The sequence below is a fragment of the Callionymus lyra genome, unplaced genomic scaffold (assembly GCF_982586985.1).
Source record: "Callionymus lyra unplaced genomic scaffold, fCalLyr1.hap1.1 HAP1_SCAFFOLD_83, whole genome shotgun sequence".
In the NCBI taxonomy this organism is placed as follows: Eukaryota; Metazoa; Chordata; class Actinopteri; order Syngnathiformes; family Callionymidae; genus Callionymus; species Callionymus lyra.
In genome coordinates this window covers 72,501-82,500 of record NW_028258582.1, presented here as the reverse complement: position 1 = coordinate 82,500, position 10,000 = coordinate 72,501, and the positions used below count along the sequence as shown (strand labels likewise).

Below are 10,000 nucleotides of genomic sequence, written 5' to 3'. Positions count from 1 at the left end.
CTCCCAACCAGGGGGCCTGGGGAGCCTCCTCCTGCGGGGATGGGGAACCAGGGGCCTGGGGAACATTTTCAACACTTTGGGGCATTTTTAAACACTTTGCTCTTTTTCCCCCTCTCCCAACCAGGGGGCCTGGGGAGCCTCCTCCTGCGGGGATGGGGAACCAGGGGCCTGGGGAACATTTTCAACACTTTGGGGCATTTTTAAACACTTTGCTCTTTTTCCCCCCTCTCCCAACCAGGGGGCCTGGGGAGCCTCCTCCTGCGGGGATGGGGAACCAGGGGCCTGGGGAACATTTTCAACACTTTGGGGCATTTTTAAACACTTTGCTCTTTTTCCCCCTCTCCCAACCAGGGGGCCTGGGGAGCCTCCTCCTGCGGGGATGGGGAACCAGGGGCCTGGGGAACATTTTCAACACTTTGGGGCATTTTTAAACACTTTGCTCTTTTTCCCCCTCTCCCAACCAGGGGGCCTGGGGAGCCTCCTCCTGCGGGGATGGGGAACCAGGGGCCTGGGGAACATTTTCAACACTTTGGGGCATTTTTAAACACTTTGCTCTTTTCCCCCCTCTCCCAACCAGGGGGCCTGGGGAGCCTCCTCCTGCGGGGATGGGGAACCAGGGGCCTGGGGAACATTTTCAACACTTTGGGGCATTTTTAAACACTTTGCTCTTTTTCCCCCTCTCCCAACCAGGGGCCTGGGGAGCCTCCTCCTGCGGGCATGGAGAACCAGGGGGCCTGGGGAGCCTCCTCCTGCGGGGATGGGGAACCAGGGGCCTGGGGGGCCTCCTCCTGCGGTGATGGAGAACCAGGGGGCCTGGGGAGCCTCCTCCTGCGGGGATGGGGAACCAGGGGCCTGGGGGGCCTCCTCCTGCGGGGATGGAGAACCAGGGGGCCTGGGGAGCCTCCTCCTACGGGGATGGGGAACCAGGGGGCCTGGGGAGCCTCCTCCTGCGGGCATGGAGAACCAGGGGCCTGGGGAGCCTCCTCCTGCGGGGATGGAGAACCAGGGGGCCTGGGGAGCCTCCTCCTGCGGGCATGGAGAACCAGGGGGCCTGGGGAGCCTCCTCCTGCGGGGATGGGGAACCAGGGGGCCTGGGGAGCCTCCTCCTGCGGGGATGGAGAACCAGGGGGCCTGGGGAGCCTCCTCCTGCGGGCATGGAGAACCAGGGGGCCTGGGGAGCCTCCTTCTGCGGGGATGGAGAACCAGGGGCCTGGGGAGCCTCCTCCTGCGGGGATGGAGAACCAGGGGGCCTGGGGAGCCTCCTCCTGCGGGCATGGAGAACCAGGGGGCCTGGGGAGCCTCCTCCTGCGGGGATGGGGAACCAGGGGGCCTGGGGAGCCTCCTCCTGCGGGCATGGAGAACCAGGGGGCCTGGGGAGCCTCCTCCTGCGGGCATGGAGAACCAGGGCGCCTGGGGAGCCTCCTCCTGCGGGGATGGAGAACCAGGGCGCCTGGGGAGCCTCCTCCTGCGGGGATGGAGAACCAGGGGCCTGGGGAGCCTCCTCCTGCGGGGATGGAGAACCAGGGGGCCTGGGGAGCCTCCTCCTGCGGGCATAGAGAACCAGGGGGCCTGGGGAGCCTCCTCCTGCGGGGATGGGGAACCAGGGGGCCTGGGGAGCCTCCTCCTGCGGGGATGGAGAACCAGGGGGCCTGGGGAGCCTCCTCCTGCGGTCATGGAGAACCAGGGGGCCTGGGGAGCCTCCTCCTGCGGGCATGGAGAACCAGGGGGCCTGGGGAGCCTCCTCCTGCGGGGATGGGGAACCAGGGGGCCTGGGGAGCCTCCTCCTGCGGGGATGGAGAACCAGGGGGCCTGGGGAGCCTCCTCCTGCGGGGATGGGGAACCAGGGGCCTGGGGAGCCTCCTCCTGCGGGGATGGAGAACCAAGGGGCCTGGGGAGCCTCCTCCTGCGGGCATGGAGAACATGGGGGCCTGGGGAGCCTCCTCCTGCGGGCATGGAGAACCAGGGGCCTGGGGAGCCTCCTCCTGCGGGGATGGAGAACCAGGGGGCCTGGGGAGCCTCCTCCTGCGGGGATGGAGAACCAGGGGGCCTGGGGAGCCTCCTCCTGCGGGGATGGAGAACCAGGGGGCCTGGGGAGCCTCCTACTGCGGGGATGGAGAACCAGGGGCCTGGGGAGCCTCCTCCTGCGGGGATGGAGAACCAGGGGGCCTGGGGAGCCTCCTCCTGCGGGGATGGAGAACCAGGGGGCCTGGGGAGCCTCCTCCTGCGGGGATGGAGAACCAGGGGCCTGGGGAGCCTCCTCCTGCGGGCATGGATAACCAGGGGGCCTGGGGAGCCTCCTCCTGCGGGGATGGGGAACCAGGGGGCCTGGGGAGCCTCCTCCTGCACCAGGGGGCCTGGGGAGCCTCCTCCTGCGGGGATGGGGAACCAGGGGGCCTGGGGAGCCTCCTCCTGCGGTGATGGGGAACCATGGGGCCTGGGGAGCCTCCTCCTGCGGGGATGGGGAACCAGGGGGCCTGGGGAGCCTCCTCCTGCGGGGATGGGGAACCAGGGGCCTGGGGAGCCTCCTCCTGCGGTGATGGGGAACCATGGGGCCTGGGGAGCCTCCTCCTGCGGGGATGGGGAACCAGGGGGCCTGGGGAGCCTCCTCCTGCGGGGATGGGGAACCAGGGGCCTGGGGAGCCTCCTCCTGCACCAGGGGGCCTGGGGAGCCTCCTCCTGCGGGGATGGGGAACCAGGGGGCCTGGGGAGCCTCCTCCTGCGGGGATGGGGAACCAGGGGCCTGGGGAACATTTTCAACACTTTGGGGCATTTCACAAGCGCTTCCCTCGCTTACGGCCACACCACCCTGAATGAGCCCGATCTCGTCTGATCTCGGAAGCCAAGCAGGGTCGGGCCCAGTTAGTACTTGGATGGGAGACCGCCTGGGAATACTGGGTGCTGTAAGCATTTTTTTTTGCCATTATTTGTGGGTAGAAAAGTGAGAAAAGTGACCTAAAATAGAACCGGGACTAGCAGGCAGTTCCCCCCACCAGGCGGCGGCATTTGGGGCATTATTTGTGGGTCAGAAAGTGAGAAAAGTGACCTAAAATAGAACCGGGACTAGGCGGCAGTTCCCCCCACCAGGCGGCGGCATTTGGGGCATTATTTGTGGGTAAGAAAGTGAGAAAAGTGACCTAAAATAGAACCGGGACTAGGCGGCAGTTCCCCCCACCAGGCGGCGGCATTTGGGGCATTATTTGTGGGTCAGAAAGTGAGAAAAGTGACCTAAAATAGAACCGGGACTAGGCGGCAGTTCCCCCCACCAGGCGGCGGCATTTGGGGCATTATTTGTGGGTCAGAAAGTGAGAAAAGTGACCTAAAATAGAACCGGGACTAGGCGGCAGTTCCCCCCACCAGGCGGCGGCATTTGGGGCATTATTTGTGGGTAAGAAAGTGAGAAAAGTGACCTAAAATAGAACCGGGACTAGGCGGCAGTTCCCCCCACCAGGCGGCGGCATTTGGGGCATTATTTGTGGGTAAGAAAGTGAGAAAAGTGACCTAAAATAGAACCGGGACTAGGCGGCAGTTCCCCCCACCAGGCGGCGGCATTTGGGGCATTATTTGTGGGTCAGAAAGTGAGAAAAGTGACCTAAAATAGAACCGGGACTAGGCGGCAGTTCCCCCCACCAGGCGGCGGCATTTGGGGCATTATTTGTGGGTCAGAAAGTGAGAAAAGTGACCTAAAATAGAACCGGGACTAGGCGGCAGTTCCCCCCACCAGGCGGCGGCATTTGGGGCATTATTTGTGGGTCAGAAAGTGAGAAAAGTGACCTAAAATAGAACCGGGACTAGGCGGCAGTTCCCCCCACCAGGCGGCGGCATTTGGGGCATTATTTGTGGGTCAGAAAGTGAGAAAAGTGACCTAAAATAGAACCGGGACTAGGCGGCAGTTCCCCCCACCAGGCGGCGGCATTTGGGGCATTATTTGTGGGTCAGAAAGTGAGAAAAGTGACCTAAAATAGAACCGGGACTAGGCGGCAGTTCCCCCCACCAGGCGGCGGCATTTGGGGCATTATTTGTGGGTAAGAAAGTGAGAAAAGTGACCTAAAATAGAACCGGGACTAGGCGGCAGTTCCCCCCACCAGGCGGCGGCATTTGGGGCATTATTTGTGGGTAAGAAAGTGAGAAAAGTGACCTAAAATAGAACCGGGACTAGGCGGCAGTTCCCCCCACCAGGCGGCGGCATTTGGGGCATTATTTGTGGGTCAGAAAGTGAGAAAAGTGACCTAAAATAGAACCGGGACTAGGCGGCAGTTCCCCCCACCAGGCGGCGGCATTTGGGGCATTATTTGTGGGTCAGAAAGTGAGAAAAGTGACCTAAAATAGAACCGGGACTAGGCGGCAGTTCCCCCCACCAGGCGGCGGCATTTGGGGCATTATTTGTGGGTCAGAAAGTGAGAAAAGTGACCTAAAATAGAACCGGGACTAGGCGGCAGTTCCCCCCACCAGGCGGCGGCATTTGGGGCATTATTTGTGGGTAAGAAAGTGAGAAAAGTGACCTAAAATAGAACCGGGACTAGGCGGCAGTTCCCCCCACCAGGCGGCGGCATTTGGGGCATTATTTGTGGGTCAGAAAGTGAGAAAAGTGACCTAAAATAGAACCGGGACTAGGCGGCAGTTCCCCCACCAGATGGCGGCATTTGGGGACCCGTAGTGTGGGCAGAAAACTCACCAAAGTGACTTAAAATAGAACCGGTGCAGGCGGCATGTTCCCCCACCAGATGGCGGCATTTGGGGACCCGTAGTGTGGGTAGAAAACTCACCAAAGTGACTTAAAATAGAACCGGTGCAGGCGGCATGTTCCCCCACCAGATGGCGGCATTTGGGGACCCGTAGTGTGGGTAGAAAACTCACCAAAGTGACTTAAAATAGAACCGGTGCAGGCGGCATGTTCCCCCACCAGATGGCGGCATTTGGGGAGCCGTAGTGTGGGCAGAAAACTCACCAAAGTGACTTAAAATAGAACCGGTGCAGGCGGCATGTTCCCCCACCAGATGGCGGCATTTGGGGACCCGTAGTGTGGGCAGAAAACTCACCAAAGTGACTTAAAATAGAACCGGTGCAGGCGGCATGTTCCCCCACCAGATGGCGGCATTTGGGGACCCGTAGTGTGGGCAGAAAACTCACCAAAGTGACTTAAAATAGAACCGGTGCAGGCGGCATGTTCCCCCACCAGATGGCGGCATTTGGGGACCCGTAGTGTGGGCAGAAAACTCACCAAAGTGACTTAAAATAGAACCGGTGCAGGCGGCATGTTCCCCCACCAGATGGCGGCATTTGGGGACCTGCAGTGTGGGTAGAAAACTCACCAAAGTGTCCTAAAATAGAACCGGGACCAGGGGGCCTCTTCCCCCACCAGGTGGCGGGCTTGGGGGGCTTGGTTTCCGGGTAGAAAACTCACCAAAGTGTCCTAAAATAGAACCGGGACCAGGGGGCATGTTCCCCCACCAGGCGGCGGGCTTGGGGGGCTTGGTTTGCGGGTAGAAAACTCACCAAAGTGTCCTAAAATAGAACCAGGACCAGGGGGCATGTTCCCCCACCAGGCGGCGGGCTTGGGGGGCTTGGTTTGCGGGTAGAAAACTCACCAAAGTGTCCTAAAATAGAACCGGGACCAGGGGGCCTCTTCCCCCACCAGGCGGCGGGCTTGGGGGGCTTGGTTTGCGGGTAGAAAACTCACCAAAGTGACCTAAAATAGAACCGGGCTAGGCGGCATGTTCCCCCACCAGGCGGCGGGCTTGGGGGGCTTGGTTTGCGGGTAGAAAACTCACCAAAGTGTCCTAAAATAGAACCGGGACCAGGGGGCATGTTCCCCCACCAGGCGGCGGGCTTGGGGGGCTTGGTTTGCGGGTAGAAAACTCACCAAAGTGTCCTAAAATAGAACCGGGACCAGGGGGCATCTTCCCCCACCAGGCGGCGGGCTTGGGGGGCTTGGTTTGCGGGTAGAAAACTCACCAAAGTGTCCTAAAATAGAACCGGGACCAGGGGGCATGTTCCCCCACCAGGCGGCGGGCTTGGGGGGCTTGGTTTGCGGGTAGAAAACTCACCAAAGTGTCCTAAAATAGAACCAGGACCAGGGGGCATGTTCCCCCACCAGGCGGCGGGCTTGGGGGGCTTGGTTTGCGGGTAGAAAACTCACCAAAGTATCGGCAAAATAGAACCAGGGAAGGGGGGGATGTCGGTCACAAGGTGCCCGAGTCAGAGAACCAGGAAAACGGACATAAATCCAGAAAACCTCGGTGTCTGACTGCTCCTCAAAAAGTGGTCTTTTTGATGTCACGAGCGCAACCACCTAGAGGTTAATGGGGAGGGATGGTGTGAGCGCAAACGGATTTTTCCTAAGTGTGACTGCTCCTCAAAAAGTGGTCTTTTTGATGTCACGAGCGCAACCACCTAGAGGTTAATGGGGAGGGATGGTGTGAGCGCAAACGGATTTTTCCCAAGTGTGACTGCTCCTCAAAAAGTGGTCTTTTTGATGTCACGAGCGCAACCACCTAGAGGTTAATAGGGAGCGAGTACAACAGGGGAGGGAGTGAATGGGCTCGGACTGTGGCCGAGCCTGGTGCCTCAAAATCGGACAAGGTTGGACTGGAAGCCCGCTGAGAACTCTGGTTCTTTTGCCAGACGAAACGAATTTTTTCCGAGTGTGACTGCTCTGCAAAAAGTGGTCTTTTTGATGTCACGAGCGCAACCACCTAGAGGTTAATGGGGAGGGAGTGGAAAAAACGACAAAGTGTTGAGCTCCGGACCGGGATGGCGGGCGACTCGAGCGGTCATGCCCGACTTTGAGACACTTTGTCGCGGTCATGCGAGCGACCTCCACTGCTCCCCGGAGGTGCCCCGGACCGGGTTGGCGGGTGACTCGAGCGGTCGTGCCCGACTTTGAGACACTTTGTCGCGGTCATGCGGGCGTCCTCCGCCGGTCCCCGGAGGTGCCCCGGACCGGGTTGGCGGGTGACTCGAGCGGTCATGCCCGACTTTGAGACACTTTGTCGCGGTCATGCGGGCGTCCTCCGCCGGTCCCCGGAGGTGCCCCGGACCGGGTTGGCGGGTGACTCGAGCGGTCGTGCCCGACTTTGAGACACTTTGTCGCGGTCATGCGGGCGTCCTCCGCCGGTCCCCGGAGGTGCCCCGGACCGGGTTGGCGGGTGACTCGAGCGGTCGTGCCCGACTTTGAGACACTTTGTCGCGGTCATGCGGGCGTCCTCCGCCGGTCCCCGGAGGTGCCCCGGACCGGGTTGGCGGGTGACTCGAGCGGTCATGCCCGACTTTGAGACACTTTGTCGCGGTCATGCGGGCCTCCTCCGCCGGTCCCTGGAGGTGCCCCGGACCGGGTTGGCGGGTGACTCGAACGGTCATGCCCGACTTTGAGACACTTTGTCGCGGTCATGCGGGCGTCCTCCGCCGGTCCCTGGAGGTGCCCCGGACCGGGTTGGCGGGTGACTCGAGCGGTCGTGCCCGACTTTGAGACACTTTGTCGCGGTCATGCGAGCGACCTCCGCCGGTCCCCGGAGGTTCCCCGGACCGGGTTGGCGGGTGACTCGAACGGTCGTGCCCGACTTTGAGACACTTTGTCGCGGTCATGCGGGCGTCCTCCGCCGGTCCCTGGAGGTGCCCCGGACCGGGTTGGCGGGTGACTCGAGCGGTCGTGCCCGACTTTGAGACACTTTGTCGCGGTCATGCGGGCGTCCTCCGCCGGTCCCTGGAGGTGCCCCGGACCGGGTTGGCGGGTGACTCGAGCGGTCATGCCCGACTTTGAGACACTTTGTCGCGGTCATGCGGGCGTCCTCCGCCGGTCCCTGGAGGTGCCCCGGAAAGGGTTGGCGGGTGACTCGAGCGGTCATGCCCGACTTTGAGACACTTTGTCGCGGTCATGCGGGCGTCCTCCGCCGGTCCCTGGAGGTGCCCCGGACCGGGTTGGCGGGTGACTCGAGCGGTCGTGCCCGACTTTGAGACACTTTGTCGCGGTCATGCGGGCGTCCTCCGCCGGTCCCTGGAGGTGCCCCGGACCGGGTTGGCGGGTGACTCGAGCGGTCATGCCCGACTTTGAGACACTTTGCCGCGGTCATGCGGGCGACCTCCGCCGGTCCCTGGAGGTGCCCCGGACCGGGTTGGCGGGTGACTCGAGCGGTCGTGCCCGACTTTGAGACACTTTGCCGCGGTCATGCGGGCGACCTCCGCCGGTCCCTGGATGGCGGGCTCCAGTGAGGTCGGCGGGGGAAGGCTCGGGCTGAGGCCGACTTCGGTGCCTCAAAGTCGGACAAGGTTGGATTGGAAGTCCGCTGTGTTGAGGACCAGTGGCATTCGGCGGTGGAACGCTCAGAACTTGGCCGACATCGGTGCCTCAACGTCGGACAAGGTTGGAGTGGATGACCGCTGATAACTCTGGTTCTTTTGCCAGACGAAAGAAATTTTTCCCGAGTGTGACTGCTCTGAAAAAAGTGGTCTTTTTGATGTCACGAGCGCAACCACCTAGAGGTTAATAGGGAGGCACCATAACAGGAGAGGGAGTGAAAAGGCTCGGAGGGTGGCCGAGCCTGGTGCCTCAAAATCGGACAAGGTTGGAGTGGATGACCGCTGAAAACTCTGGTTCTTTTGCCAGACGAAAGAAATTTTTCCCGAGTGTGACTGCTCTGAAAAAAGTGGTCTTTTTGATGTCACGAGCGCAACCACCTAGAGGTTAATAGGGAGGCACCATAACAGGAGAGGGAGTGAAAAGGCTCGGACGGTGGCCGAGCCTGGTGCCTCAAAATCGGACAAGGTTGGAGTGGATGACCGCTGAAAACTCTGGTTCTTTTGCCAGACGAAAGAAATTTTTCCCGAGTGTGACTGCTCTGAAAAAAGTGGTCTTTTTGATGTCACGAGCGCAACCACCTAGAGGTTAATAGGGAGGCACCATAACAGGAGAGGGAGTGAAAAGGCTCGGAGGGTGGCCGAGCCTGGTGCCTCAAAATCGGACAAGGTTGGAGTGGATGACCGCTGAAAACTCTGGTTCTTTTGCCAGACGAAATAAATTTTTCCCGAGTGTGACTGCTCTGCAAAAAGTGGTCTTTTTGATGTCACGAGCGCAACCACCTAGAGGTTAATAGGGAGGCACCATAACAGGAGAGGGAGTGAAAAGGCTCGGAGGGTGGCCGAGCCTGGTGCCTCAAAATCGGACAAGGTTGGAGTGGATGACCGCTGAAAACTCTGGTTCTTTTGCCAGACGAAATAAATTTTTTCCGAGTGTGACTGCTCCTCAAAAAGTGGTCTTTTTGATGTCACGAGCGCAACCACCTAGAGGTTAATAGGGAGGCACCATAACAGGAGAGGGAGTGAAAAGGCTCGGAGGGTGGCCGAGCCTGGTGCCTCAAAGTCGGACAAGGTTGGAGTGGATGACCGCTGAAAACTCTGGTTCTTTTGCCAGACGAAAGAAATTTTTTCCGAGTGTGACTGCTCTGCAAAAAGTGGTCTTTTTGATGTCACGAGCGCAACCACCTAGAGGTTAATAGGGAGGCACCATAACAGGAGAGGGAGTGAAAAGGCTCGGAGGGTGGCCGAGCCTGGTGCCTCAAAATCGGACAAGGTTGGAGTGGATGACCGCTGAAAACTCTGGTTCTTTTGCCTGACGAAAGAAATTTTTTCCGAGTGTGACTGCTCTGCAAAAAGTGGTCTTTTTGATGTCACGAGCGCAACCACCTAGAGGTTAATAGGGAGGCACCATAACAGGAGAGGGAGTGAAAAGGCTCGGAGGGTGGCCGAGCCTGGTGCCTCAAAATCGGACAAGGTTGGAGTGGATGACCGCTGAAAACTCTGGTTCTTTTGCCAGACGAAATACATTTTTTCCGAGTGTGACTGCTCTGCAAAAAGTGGTCTTTTTGATGTCACGAGCGCAACCACCTAGAGGTTAATAGGGAGGCACCATAACAGGAGAGGGAGTGAAAAGGCTCGGAGGGTGGCCGAGCCTGGTGCCTCAAAGTCGGACAAGGTTGGAGTGGATGACCGCTGAGAACTCTGGTTCTTT

The 10,000-nt window shown here is 60.0% G+C and overlaps 1 non-coding gene across 1 annotated transcript; it reads left to right on the top strand.

Moving 5' to 3' along the window:
- The first annotated feature begins 2,788 nt into the window (after positions 1-2,788).
- On the top strand, positions 2,789-2,907 carry LOC148058405 (5S ribosomal RNA). The gene has a single exon (XR_015709872.1). It is a non-coding gene; the product is annotated as a 5S ribosomal RNA (ribosomal RNA).
- Positions 2,908-10,000: the final 7,093 nt, after the last annotated feature.